Here is an 11,738-nt window from a genome sequence, read left to right as displayed (position 1 = left end):
GAGGGCAGTGTCATCGTGGCCTGGCCAACATGCCCAGGCTGTTGGCTGTGTCCATCTATTTTTCCAGATCAGTCTTCACGAACATATAGTCTTCTGTTAGTCTGTTTTCTGTGGCTATAACAGAGTATCACAGGGTGGAACATTTATAAAGGATAAAGGTGGGATTGGAGACAGGAATCAGTGGCCAAGAGCACTTGCTGTACAACCACAAGGACCCGGGTCTGGACCCCGGCACCCATGTAAAAAGCCAGGCATGATCACCTACCATGCTTGTTACCCCAGCACTGTGTGTTAGGGGTGGGGTTTGGGAGAACAAAGAATTTTGGGGACTTGATGGCCACCAGCCTAAAGCAATTAATTAGGGAGTGATAGAGAATGCCCCTAGATGTCCCCCTCTGGCCTCCACATGTCTGTGTAGGCACACATCTCTGCACATACATGTGCACGTACAGAACACCTGCATATACCATTCTCATACACACATGTATTCTCTCTTTGTCTCTGCCCCCTTCATCATGAACAAATGTGTTATTTAGAGTGTAAACTTGGGGGTTTAGGGACTCCAAAGGGATGGAACTGTCACTTGATGGGGGCCTCATTAGAGAGACTGAGTAGACAAGTTGACTTGGGTCTCTTTCTTACAAAGCCACTCACACTGGCCTGGGACGCTACCCTCATGACCTTGTCTCACCCTAATGCCCTCCAAGGGCCCTGCCCCTAATACCATTAGCACGTAACCTCAGCCTTGCATTTCCTGTGTGTGACAATTGGGGGGCACACAGTGAAACAACAGCAAGACTTCTCTCTCTCTCTCTCTCTCTCTCTCTCTCTCTCTCTCTCTTTCTCTCTCTAAGGTTTTTCTGTATAGTCCTGACTGACCTGGAACTTACTCTGTAGACCAGACTGACCTCAGACTCAGAGATCTTCCTGTATCTGTCTTCCAAGTACTGGTATTAAAGGCATATGCCACTACTGTCTTGTGACTCATGCCTCTTTATATTTCAAAAGCCATGTCTTTTTAGACACTTTAACTGTCCAGGTCAGAATCTATGACCTCCTTTCAATGGTGGCCTGTGGCTAGCTGGATCTTTCCTAGGTGAGGGCGTCTGTGGAGGGGAATGGCTCTGCACGTCACAGATTTCTGGCCTTGTGAGAGCTAACATTATGCTTTAAGTTTATATTGCTATATTTAAGAGATCTATAAAACAAAAATGCCTCTAACCTATAAGCCTCATTTGCCCAAAAGCAAATAAAAAAGATACCTTCCTGAAATGTTGGGTGCTCTTGTTCTTGTAAGATAACAAGCCACATGTTTCCACTGCTGTAAACAAGTGTGGTTGTCCCAGCGGCATAGGATGTGTTTGATCACAGGTAGGTGGGAAATACATAGGCAGGAAGTACTTCGAGATGCATGCCTGCTCATGATTGGACGAAGGCAAGAAGTGTGTAGCCTTGTGGGTTTTGCCTTTATAAGCCCCTGGCTAATGCAATTTGGAGCCATACTCTGGGAATCCTGGGTGTGCACCTGGCCAGTGTCCATCATCCTGGCCAGTACTGAATAAAGTTTGCTTCCTATTTGGCTCAAATATTGTGGTCGTGGTCTTATTCTTGCCTGGTGGGATTAACAGTTTTTTCACTGTATTCCTTCGAGCCTGTGCTCTGAGCTGTGAGTGGGCGTGCGTCTATGGCAGCCAGTGACTGCTGATAACCTCTGAAGAGGTCACCCTCTGGACCATAGTAGGGAAGACCCCTACTATGACCCCCTCATCCTCTCACCTGGTCCTCAGGACTCCTGTGCCTTGGACTTTCTATTGAGCATCATGACCCCACACTGCCCTAGGGCTACTTGAAGTCTCCCATACATAATGCTGTGCCATAACTGTGATTTCCCCTTCTGGTCCTGAAGGGAAATAAGGATGGGGCCTTGTGTTTGGAGTGAATGGTAGCCAAGGAAGGGGAAGAGGCAGGGTAATTCTGGGAGTCCTGGCCTGGGCACCTGGGATGGGGAGGGACATTTGACCTTACATCAGATCAGAACTGTGAGAACAAACCTCAGAACTACCAGAAGGGAATGGGGAATAGCAGAGACACTGAAGACTGTTATGTCCTGGGACAGAAACAGACAATGAAAGCGGAAACAACAAAATGAGATTCTATTAAATTGGAGATGGGACACAGAAGGGCCTAGGAGGATGGGTGGAGGAAGGAGGCTTCACCCTCAGCCTGGAGGGTCAGCATGCTCTGAGGCCATGCCCTCCCATTCAGCTCTACCTGTTCCCAGGGCTCTTGTAAGCCCACCTGCTGGCTGTGGTTGACTTTACCTGCTTCATTTTGATAGAATCTGCTTAGTTATTTTCGATTTCATTGCCTTCATCATGCTTTCAAGGGTATTTAGGGGTAATTGCCTATACCAATGTCTCTGGGGCTCTCCTCCATGTTTCCCTCTAGTTCCCTGTGGTTCATTTTGAGTTGTTGTTTGTACATGGTAGGGCATCTGACATCAATCTGTGTGTGACTCTCCACTTTCTCCAGCATTGTGTATTGAAGAGACTGTCCCCCCTGCAATCAGTGTCTTCGTGACTCTGTCAAGAAAATGAAATTAGTGTTTGTGTCAAACACACACACAGACGTGCACAAATATTCATAATGGTTGATCTTCTTTGACAACGTGCATGGATTTAGACTCACCTGGGAGACACACTTCTTGGTGCGTTGGGACAGTGTCTCCTGACAGGTTGGGTGCTAAGGGAAGGTTCATCCTGAGTGTGGGCAGTGCCATTCCATAGGCTGAGGCCCTGAATGGAAGGGAAAACACCAGCATTCACTGCTGTTTCTTATCTGCACACACAGCCTGACCAGCTCCCTTAGGTTCCTGCCGCCAGGACTTCCCCTCCATCATGAGGGACTGTCCCCCTAAACTATGTGCTCAAATGAGCCCCTCTTTCTTTAGGTTGCTTTTGTCAAGTGTTTTGTGCCAGTTGTGGGAAAAATAATTAACACAATATTTAAATGACAAGACTGCTTGTTCAGGAACTTACTAGATCACTCAGAATATTCTAGAGCTTAAAGGACTGAGAAGATCAAATGGGTTAGCTCCTTGAGTTTTCAGTTGGATAAACTGAAGCCATCAGGGAAGGATCATTCATGCTTGAGGTGATTCTGGGTTGATGGAGCTGGGTCACAGTGAAAACCTGGTAGGCACCCTGGTGTCTTCCTTAAAGTCATTTAAGTGGAAAGTCTTAGCCCCCACCTTTGTTCTATTTGCAGATGCTGGCGGGCTCATCCCTGGACCCTGGGCACCCCACTCACACTCTGGACTCTTGTTTGATATCCTCCAAGCCTCTGCTCTGCTGTTCCTGGAGGCTCTCCCTTCTACCTCCTTCTGCAGCCTAATTCATTTCATCTGCCCTCAGCGTTCACAGCCCCAGGGAAGTCTACCCTGACCTCAGCTCCACTGGGTGACATGCAGGAGCCTGTGACACACACATAAACTCTCTCTCTCTCTCTCTCTCTCTCTCTCTCTCTCTCTCTCTCACACACACACACACACACACACACACACACAGAGCTGCAAACAATCTAAAAATGTCAATAAACATAGGAGTGATTGAACAAATCATGGCCCTGGCTTTGAGCTATCACAAGGAGGTAGGAAGTGTCTCCCTGACCACACCCCAGGACACAGCCATGATGAGTTATCAAGGGAGAACTGCAGCTGGTGTCAGGGGTGGTACGATTCTCCATCCTTTAACCAGTAAATCCCCAAAGAGTCACATAGCCAGGAAAGTGAGCTGTGCCAGCCCTGTGGTCACCAGAAAGCCAAGATGAGGGTATGGCGTGACAAGATGAGCAGATGGCTTTGGAAGTGGGGGTTCTGAGACTGGAATCTGAAAGGTAGGTACCAGCACTAGGACCAGGGCAAAGCTCACACATGCAATACATGGATAACTGAGTCTGATGGCTCCATAGGTTGTGCCCTCTACTCCCCAGCCTGGAGAGGTGGTCCTCAGGCAGATCTGGGCTGGCTGCTGTTGACTCCTAAGACGGAGGATGCAGAGGCTTCAAGGCAGGCAAAGCATCACAGCCTTGACCCTCAGCTCCTGTCCTAGGCAGCCCCATCTCCTCTTGTCTGTTGAACTGATAACCATTGAGATTTCCCTGCTGTGGCTGGGTATGGCTCCTCCTGCGAAATGTTAATATGCGGAGAACTTGGTTCCCTATGTGATGGTCCTGAGAGATGGTGAAACCCTCAGGAACTGGGCCCGGTGGTATGTGAGTAGGTCACACACAGACACCCTCAGAGAGGGAAGTTCCTGTCTGGTGGAGGGAGTTTAATCTTGAAGGAATTGATGGATTCTCTCAAGGGTGGACTGTTAGAAAGTGTTGTTGTGGGGTATCCATGAGAGAGGACCACTCAGACATGTATTTAAGCCAATGGAAAGTCTTTATTAGGTGACCCTTGACTAGCCTGGGTGTTCAGGATCCTGATGTAGCCTCTCTCAGAACAAAAACCACGTCCTGGGTTGACATACACCAGTAAACAAGAACAGTTAGCCGGAAGCAGAACTACAGAAGCTGAAAAGCAAGGTTAGTACACTTAGAGACTTTCCCAGAACTGTCTGAACTTTGATGGATCAGGTCTTTGTTTTCAGTTTGGCAGGTGGTGCTGTCTACGTGCTGAGTTTTACAGCCGGAATGGCGCTTCCATGATGGAGTCAGTTGCGCTAAGCTCTGTGACTCTATTGCAGTACCTACTTTTCCACCGTGTTGTGATGTAGCCAGGCAGCTGCACTGTCACCAGACACCAGTCCCATGCTGCTGCCCCAGCCCAGGAGGAAAGGGCCTTTAACTAGGTAGTTATGGTCAAATGAGATCACAGGGCAGAAGATGATGCAATTGAACTGGAGTTCTTGTGAAAGCGAACTGACACTCAGCCTCCACCCTGGGCACTCGGAGAAGAAGCCTGTGAGCCAGAACCAATCACGTTGCACCGTGCCTCCCAGTTTCCAGTCTAAATCCCTGACTTTTAGGCAACCCAACCTACAGAATTTTGCACGGCAGTTGGAGCAGGACTAGCAGAGCCACTAATCTGGTCCACCCAGACTTGAAGAATAAACTCACCATTTAACAGTGCACCGCTGCTATAGCAGAGGACACAGTTTCCGCGGCCACGCCTCCCTTGCCTACAAATTATAGAATCTGGGTGACCCAAGAAGGATGCCACCATCAATACCTGCCCCTCAGGAAACTCTCGGTTTTAAGATAGTTATGGAGGTGGGCACTTGGCTCTATTTGTGCCCACCAGATACCTAGGACTCTGAGCTCTTGAGGGAAGCAATCTATTTTGTTGTGAGAGCAGAAACCATCACTATGCAGCGGCCCTCTCGGCATCACGAGAACTCCCTTTATTTGTAACTGGGGTGGCCCACAGGAAGGCACGTAGAGACCCAGAGGGATGGAACCTGGATCCTGAGGCTAGCATTTCAGATGTCCAAGACCTACCTATTTCTGGATTTTCAATTTTGTGGCTAAGTTGGTTTGCCTCTCAAGTCAATTTCTGCCAGTTATCATGTGACTGAAGTACTAGACTCCTGGAATACGTGGGCAGAGCTCCCTCACTGTCCCCAAGACATAGTTTGACAGCTCTCCACTGGTGGAAGACCTCATTTCTGACTCTTTCAGGTGCATTCCTATCTTCTAGCCCCCAGAGCTCAAGCAGGCTTGCAGGCACGCAGCCTACCCAGCCGTGGAGAGCTCTACCAGAGAGAGATTGCATCATGGGAGAGCATTCTTTCCCAGGAAGGCAAGCCGAGCATGGAGTCTCTATGGCCCAACTTTAATTTAACTGACAATTTTGAAAGTCAGAACCAGTGTCTGGGGCCTTTATGATGTCTGTCTTCCCGGTTTAATTTCACGGGGATCCTGTTACGGCTTTTGAGAAAATGTTCCTTTTTAAAGAGCTTGGTTTTATCAAAGCAGGGCTTTCCTGTCAGAAGGACAGTGCAGCTGATAAAAGGCGTTAGGGAAAAGCAGCGACTGGCTGGACCTCACGTGCAGGTTCAGAGAAGAGAGCTAGAGGCTCCTGCCCTTGGGCTAGTCTTCCTGATCCCCTTGGGCCAGATCCAATTGACATTCCGGCCTCCCACCTCGGCCTCTCACTGGACGTGTGTGTTAGTTCTTATTTGGCAAGAGCCTCGTGATCCTCCTGCCCCTACCTCCCCAGTACTGGGATTACTGGCATGCATAGGTTCCCAGTGTGCAGAACTTGGCTCTCTGTGACTTGGAGAGGCCTTGGTGTTCTCTCATGCCTTTGCTGGGAACATTGGGCAGCCAGTGTAAACAGGTGTAAGGCTTAACCTCAGTAAGGGAGCCTCTTTAAAGGTGCAGTTCTGGAGAGTCTTTTGGCAAAAGAGGTTGTCCTGTATCATCTAGGGGGCTCTAAGTGTGATCCTAAGGGTCTTTATAAGAAAGAGACATTTACGAGAGAGAAACATGAGCCTTAACATGTACATACACATGCAGAAGAGGAGGCAGCCATGGGAGAGATGAGCTACAACCCGAGGTATTTCGTCATGGAGCCAGGTGTGCATGCCTATCATCCCAATACCGGGGAGGTAGAGGCAGGAGGATCATGAGTTCAAGGTCAGCTGCAGCTATGTGACAAGTTTGAGATGCTGTTTAAAATCAAACCAAACCAAACCAAAACAAAATTCATGCTCATGCTAGGCTTGGCTGTGCGGCCTCTGGGGCCAGCAGGATGTGGACTGGAATGATGAGGTTTTCAGTTGGAGTCCAAGAAGAAAAGGGCCTGTGCTTTATGCTCACCCTTCTAGAGACTTCTGAGTGTTTCATGCCACCAGCCTCCCCTGGATGATGCTGCCCTTGCAGCCTTGGTGGTAGAAATGCACACCTATGGAGGCTGAGCTGGGAGGCCAAGCAAGCCTGTATTCCGGCTGAGCAAGGCTGCCAGGTTCGGGGTGGTTTATTCTGCCATGTCGATGTGGTCAGTGTTGCTGACCCAAGCACACAATCTGTGAGATGTCTTTAGAGCTAGAACTGTTTAGGTTAGGAAAGGGCTGGCCCGTGTTACACAGGGTAAAACAGCTGCGGAAGTTGTGGCTTCTAGTGACTTCTATTGAGTGTGCTTGGCCTTGGCTGGGTGAATCTGTAGGCAGCAAGAGCCACCTCAGACTGCCTGTGTGGGAGGTGGGGCTCAGAAGAGGAGTTAGCCTGGGAACAACCTCTAGCCACTTCCCAGAAGAACGGAGAGGAAGGACGGGGAGATGGCACAGAGGGTAAAGTGTTTGCTGCACAAGCCCGAGGACCTGGGTTTGGTTCCCAACAGCCACATAAAGGCCAGCAGTGGTGTCAATATATCTGCAACCCCAGTGCTGGGGTGTCAGCAGAGACAGGATCCCCAGGTTTGCTGCCACCTAGCCTATGCTTACTGCAGAGTTTCAAGTTCATTGAGGGACCCTGCCTCAAAAAAACAAGATGAAGAGTGACTGGGAAAAGCATCTGATATTGACCTTTAGCCTCTGCGTGCACGTGTGCGCATGCGTGCACACACACTCATATATGTACACATGCATGTTCACACGTATGTGCACAGAATGCTTTAAAAAAGAATTGGGAGGAAGTAGCAATGGGAAATTCAGAGAACGGTGTTGGAACACTGCGTTAGCCTACCCAGTCAAAAGATCCTCATGTGTATATAAGATACAGTTTGGGAGTCATAAGGACAAATCTCATACCTAGTATAGGAAAAATTAAATGGTGGTCAAACTGTGCCTGTCATTGAGCACAAAGAGTCTTTTCTGGAAATGCATCGACAATGAGACTTTTGGTACCTGAGAGCAAATACACGGGGAAGTCACGGTTATTGAGAAAACTGTGTATCGACAAACAACATAAACAAAAAACAGGCTGAGCTAAATAGAGTAAGACAGGGTCTAGAGAGATGTCCCGGGGTTAAGAGCCCCTGTTGCTCTTGCAGAGGACCAGGGTTCAGTTCCAGGACACGTGTTGCTCCACAATGGTCTGTAACTCTGATTTCAAGGAATCTGGCGCCCTCTTCCTGACTCTACAGGCATTGTAGGCACATGGTGCACACGTACACATGCAGACAAACGCACACATAAAATAAACCAATCTTTTATTTTTTAAAAAAGAGATCAAGATCATTGAAGATGGAAAAGACGTGTGGGGACCACCAACTTTTCACAGAAGGACAAAGGCTGAGATATGAGTTACCTTTGCATCTCTGTGACAAAATACCTCACAGAAACAACTTAAGTAGAGAAGAATTATCTTGGGTCAGGTTTCAGAGGACTTAGCCCATTGCAGTGGGAGGGTCCAGTGGCGGTGGAGGGGGGCTGTTCACATCCCTGCAATCCAGGAAGCAGAGGGAGTAAAACGAGAGCCAAGGATCAGATAGAATCTTTAAAGGTCACAGCTAGTGACTGACTTATGTCAGTCCTGCTCAACTGTCTGGAGGTTCTGGTCTGTTTGAACACTCCTACCAGCCTGGTAACAAGAACTCAAAACACCAGCCTGCGGAGGACAGTTCACATTCAAACCATGGCAACCTGCAATGCCTTCAGCTGCCACAAGGGGCGTATATTCAGGCATCTTTCTCAGAAGTCACCCAGGGAACGATGTAGGGGGGAAAAGGATCTTCTAGAAGAGTGTTTTTCATTCTCTGGATTGAGAGCCCTCTGGGGTGCTGAACAACCCTTTCGCGTGGGTCACATATCAGATACTCTGCATATCGGATATTTACACTAGAATTCATAACAGTAGCAAAACTGCAGTTATGAAGTAGCAATGAAAATAAGTTTATGGCTGGGGGTCAGCACAGCATGAGAAGCTGTATTGTAGAGTTCCAGCATTAGGAAGGTTGAGAACCACTAGAGATTAAGACGAGGATTTGCTGACAAGGATGGTTTGGGGACGAAGACAGTGAACTTGGAGTCTCCTGTCCCAGCTGTCCCCTCAGCCAGGATGGAGGGCCCTGGAAATAAAGAGTGCGTCTCAGTTTGGGTTGGAGTGTTGACTGTGCCTAATAGTTTCTTATTCTCTCTGAGGCAAAACCTGACAATAGCAGCTCGAGGAAGGAAGGGCTGGTTTGGGCTCCCACTTCAGGGGCTCTGTCCATCACAGCAGGGGAAACAGCTCCTGGCAGCAGAGGCATGAGGCAGCTGGTCACCGTGTGCTCACAGTCAGGAAGCCGAGAGACGAATGCTGGTGCTTAGCTCCATTTCTTCTCTTTATTCCGTCTGAACCGCAGTCCATGGAATAGTGCCACTCACTCTGGGGGTGGGGTATTCTTTGCTCTGATAAATCTTTCTGGAAACATCTCACAGACGCACTCAAATGTGCGCCTCCCTGGTGAGGGACAATCTGCCAGCCTCCCACCTCGTGGCTGCTGTGTTAGGACAGGGTGACATAAAGTCACAGGCTCGGTGCCTCAACCGTTAGACTTCACTTCCTCAAGGTGTCTCGTGCCTGTAATTCTTGCTCTCAGGAGTTGAAAGCAGAAGTAGGTGTGTGTGTGTGTAGTTCAAGGACAGGAGTTTAAGGTCAGCCTTGGCTAAAAGATGAGTTTGAGGCCAGCCTGGGTTATATGAGACTTTATCTGGGAGAAACAGAAAGCAAAAACTTAAAAAACAAAGCAAAACAAAAGGCAAGAGGGTGGGAGGGAGAGAGAAAAAAGGGAGGAGGAACAGGAGGAGGAAAGAAGGGAGTTGAGAGGAGAGAGAGAATCGAATTTTGAATTGGACCCCACCCTTGGTCTCCTCTCACCTAATTCTTCCCTAAAAGCACCAACTCCGCACATATGCGCTCATTCAGCTTGGAGCTCCATAACCTTGTCTCCCTGCTCATGGAGGTAGCTCTCGCTTCTCTGTCTGGCCATCACGTGCCCTTGCCGCCGTGTGTACGTGTCTCCATCTTTTCTCTAAAGACACTGGCCAGTCACACTACCCAAGCTTGACCTCATTAAATGATGATAAATCTACAAAGATCTTATTTCTAAATGACGTCCCTTCCTGATATTCTGAGTAGACGTGTATTATGCGGGAGCCGCTCTACCCAGAACACACTCCTGCATCCACACTCATTGCCATGTGACTTATGGCATCTCCATCAAGGATGGACAGTCCTTTCCTACCCAGTCATGTTGGGTTGGGCAGTGTGTCTTGCCTTGACCAGCAGAACAACAGACAGAAGTGATGACTCACGCCCCTCCCCCCAGGCTTTAGTAAGCATCAGGGCTTTCTCTGCATCTTTTTGTTTGTTTGTTTGTTTGTTTTTTGCCTACTACTCTACACGGATCTACCGCGGACGGTGGGAGACTGCGTGTGTGTGCGCGCGGGTCGTTCTGTAGGCCACCCGCCGTGGGGCGGCGCTGCCTGACGGTAGACGAAACTACATGCGGTGCCGGGCTGGGGATCGAACTCGGGTCCTCCTCGGGCGGCCGGAGAGGTCGGGTGCTCTGCCCCCTGAGCCGTCTCTCTCCGGCTTCCCTGCAGCTTTCTAGGAGCGCCTTCCCCACCACCGTGTGTGCTGCGTGTGCTCCACCGTGTGCGTGTAGAAGCCTGAGGACAGACTTAAGTGTTGATCCTCACCTTTCACCTTGTTCGAGTCAGAGTCTCTTGTTTACCGCTGCACACAACAGACTAACTGGCCAGCAAGTGAGCTTCCGGAGACTGTTGTCTCCATCTCCTGTCTCTCCGTCTCCTAGTAGGTGTACTATGGGGTCGCAGATGTGCCGTACTGCCTCCAGCTTTATGTGAGTTCTGGGACCTAGGGTTCCTACACTTGGATGACAAATGCTCTTCCCACTGAGCCGTCTTTCAGACCCTTTAGAAACGTCTGACCTCGGTTCCCTGCGAACTGATATCCAGCAGAGTTGCCCAGCTGCCCCTGCCACCCAGCCTGCAGAGGCAGAAACCCAAGAACGATTCTTGTCTTAACCATGAGGTTCTAGAAGGCATTGTAGAATAGTTAGCTGATCCAGTGTGGCCAGGGCAGAGACAGAGGCCTCTTTTTCAGCCTCCTGTGTCAGTCACCTGCCATACTTGATTAAAAACCCTGTGTTCCCAGAACATACTTCCTTTAAACCAAAGGGAACCAAGACACTAGAGCCCTAGTGTTTACATACATGTATCTACTTCAGGTTGAAAAGGTGAGGGTGTTGGTCTAACCCAGTAGGACGAGTATGGTGCTGCCTGCAAGTCTCTAGCTTGTGGTACAAGAGGTGGGGCTCCCAGGTCTGGTGGGCCCCTCTACTCCAAGGGAGTCATCCTGGAAGCGTCTGCTTCTATCAGAGGACTCTATAGTGCGGCACGCTATCCTGCCATATCCAACAGAAATCCCCGACAGGAGGAAGCGTTGGGACCTTGTAGATGGTCCTGTGCGTCACTTGCCATCTTGATGTTTCTCTGTTCCAGAGTGGAACACCTTGGGTTGCATTTCTAATAAGTATCTGGCATTTAAACATCTTCCTTCTAGAAGTGTCCGTCAAGAAATTGTAAGATAAAAATAAATACACAAGAAACAAATTCAGACCAAACTCATGGCAAGAAAATGCATACAGAATTCCTGTAATGAAAAAAAGTCATGGAGTCTGGGCTGGGGCAACTCTGCAGGAAGAGTGCTTGCCTAAAGTACACGGAGGCCTGGGTTCGATTCCTGGTACCCCATAAACCAGATGTGGAGGTGCAGGTTTGTAATCC

The sequence above is a fragment of the Myodes glareolus genome, chromosome 9, assembly GCF_982192425.1.
Source record: "Myodes glareolus chromosome 9, mMyoGla1.1, whole genome shotgun sequence".
Taxonomy (NCBI): domain Eukaryota; kingdom Metazoa; phylum Chordata; class Mammalia; order Rodentia; family Cricetidae; genus Myodes; species Myodes glareolus.
The sequence above is the reverse complement of the archived record's forward strand: the minus strand, read 5'-3'. Positions refer to the sequence as shown.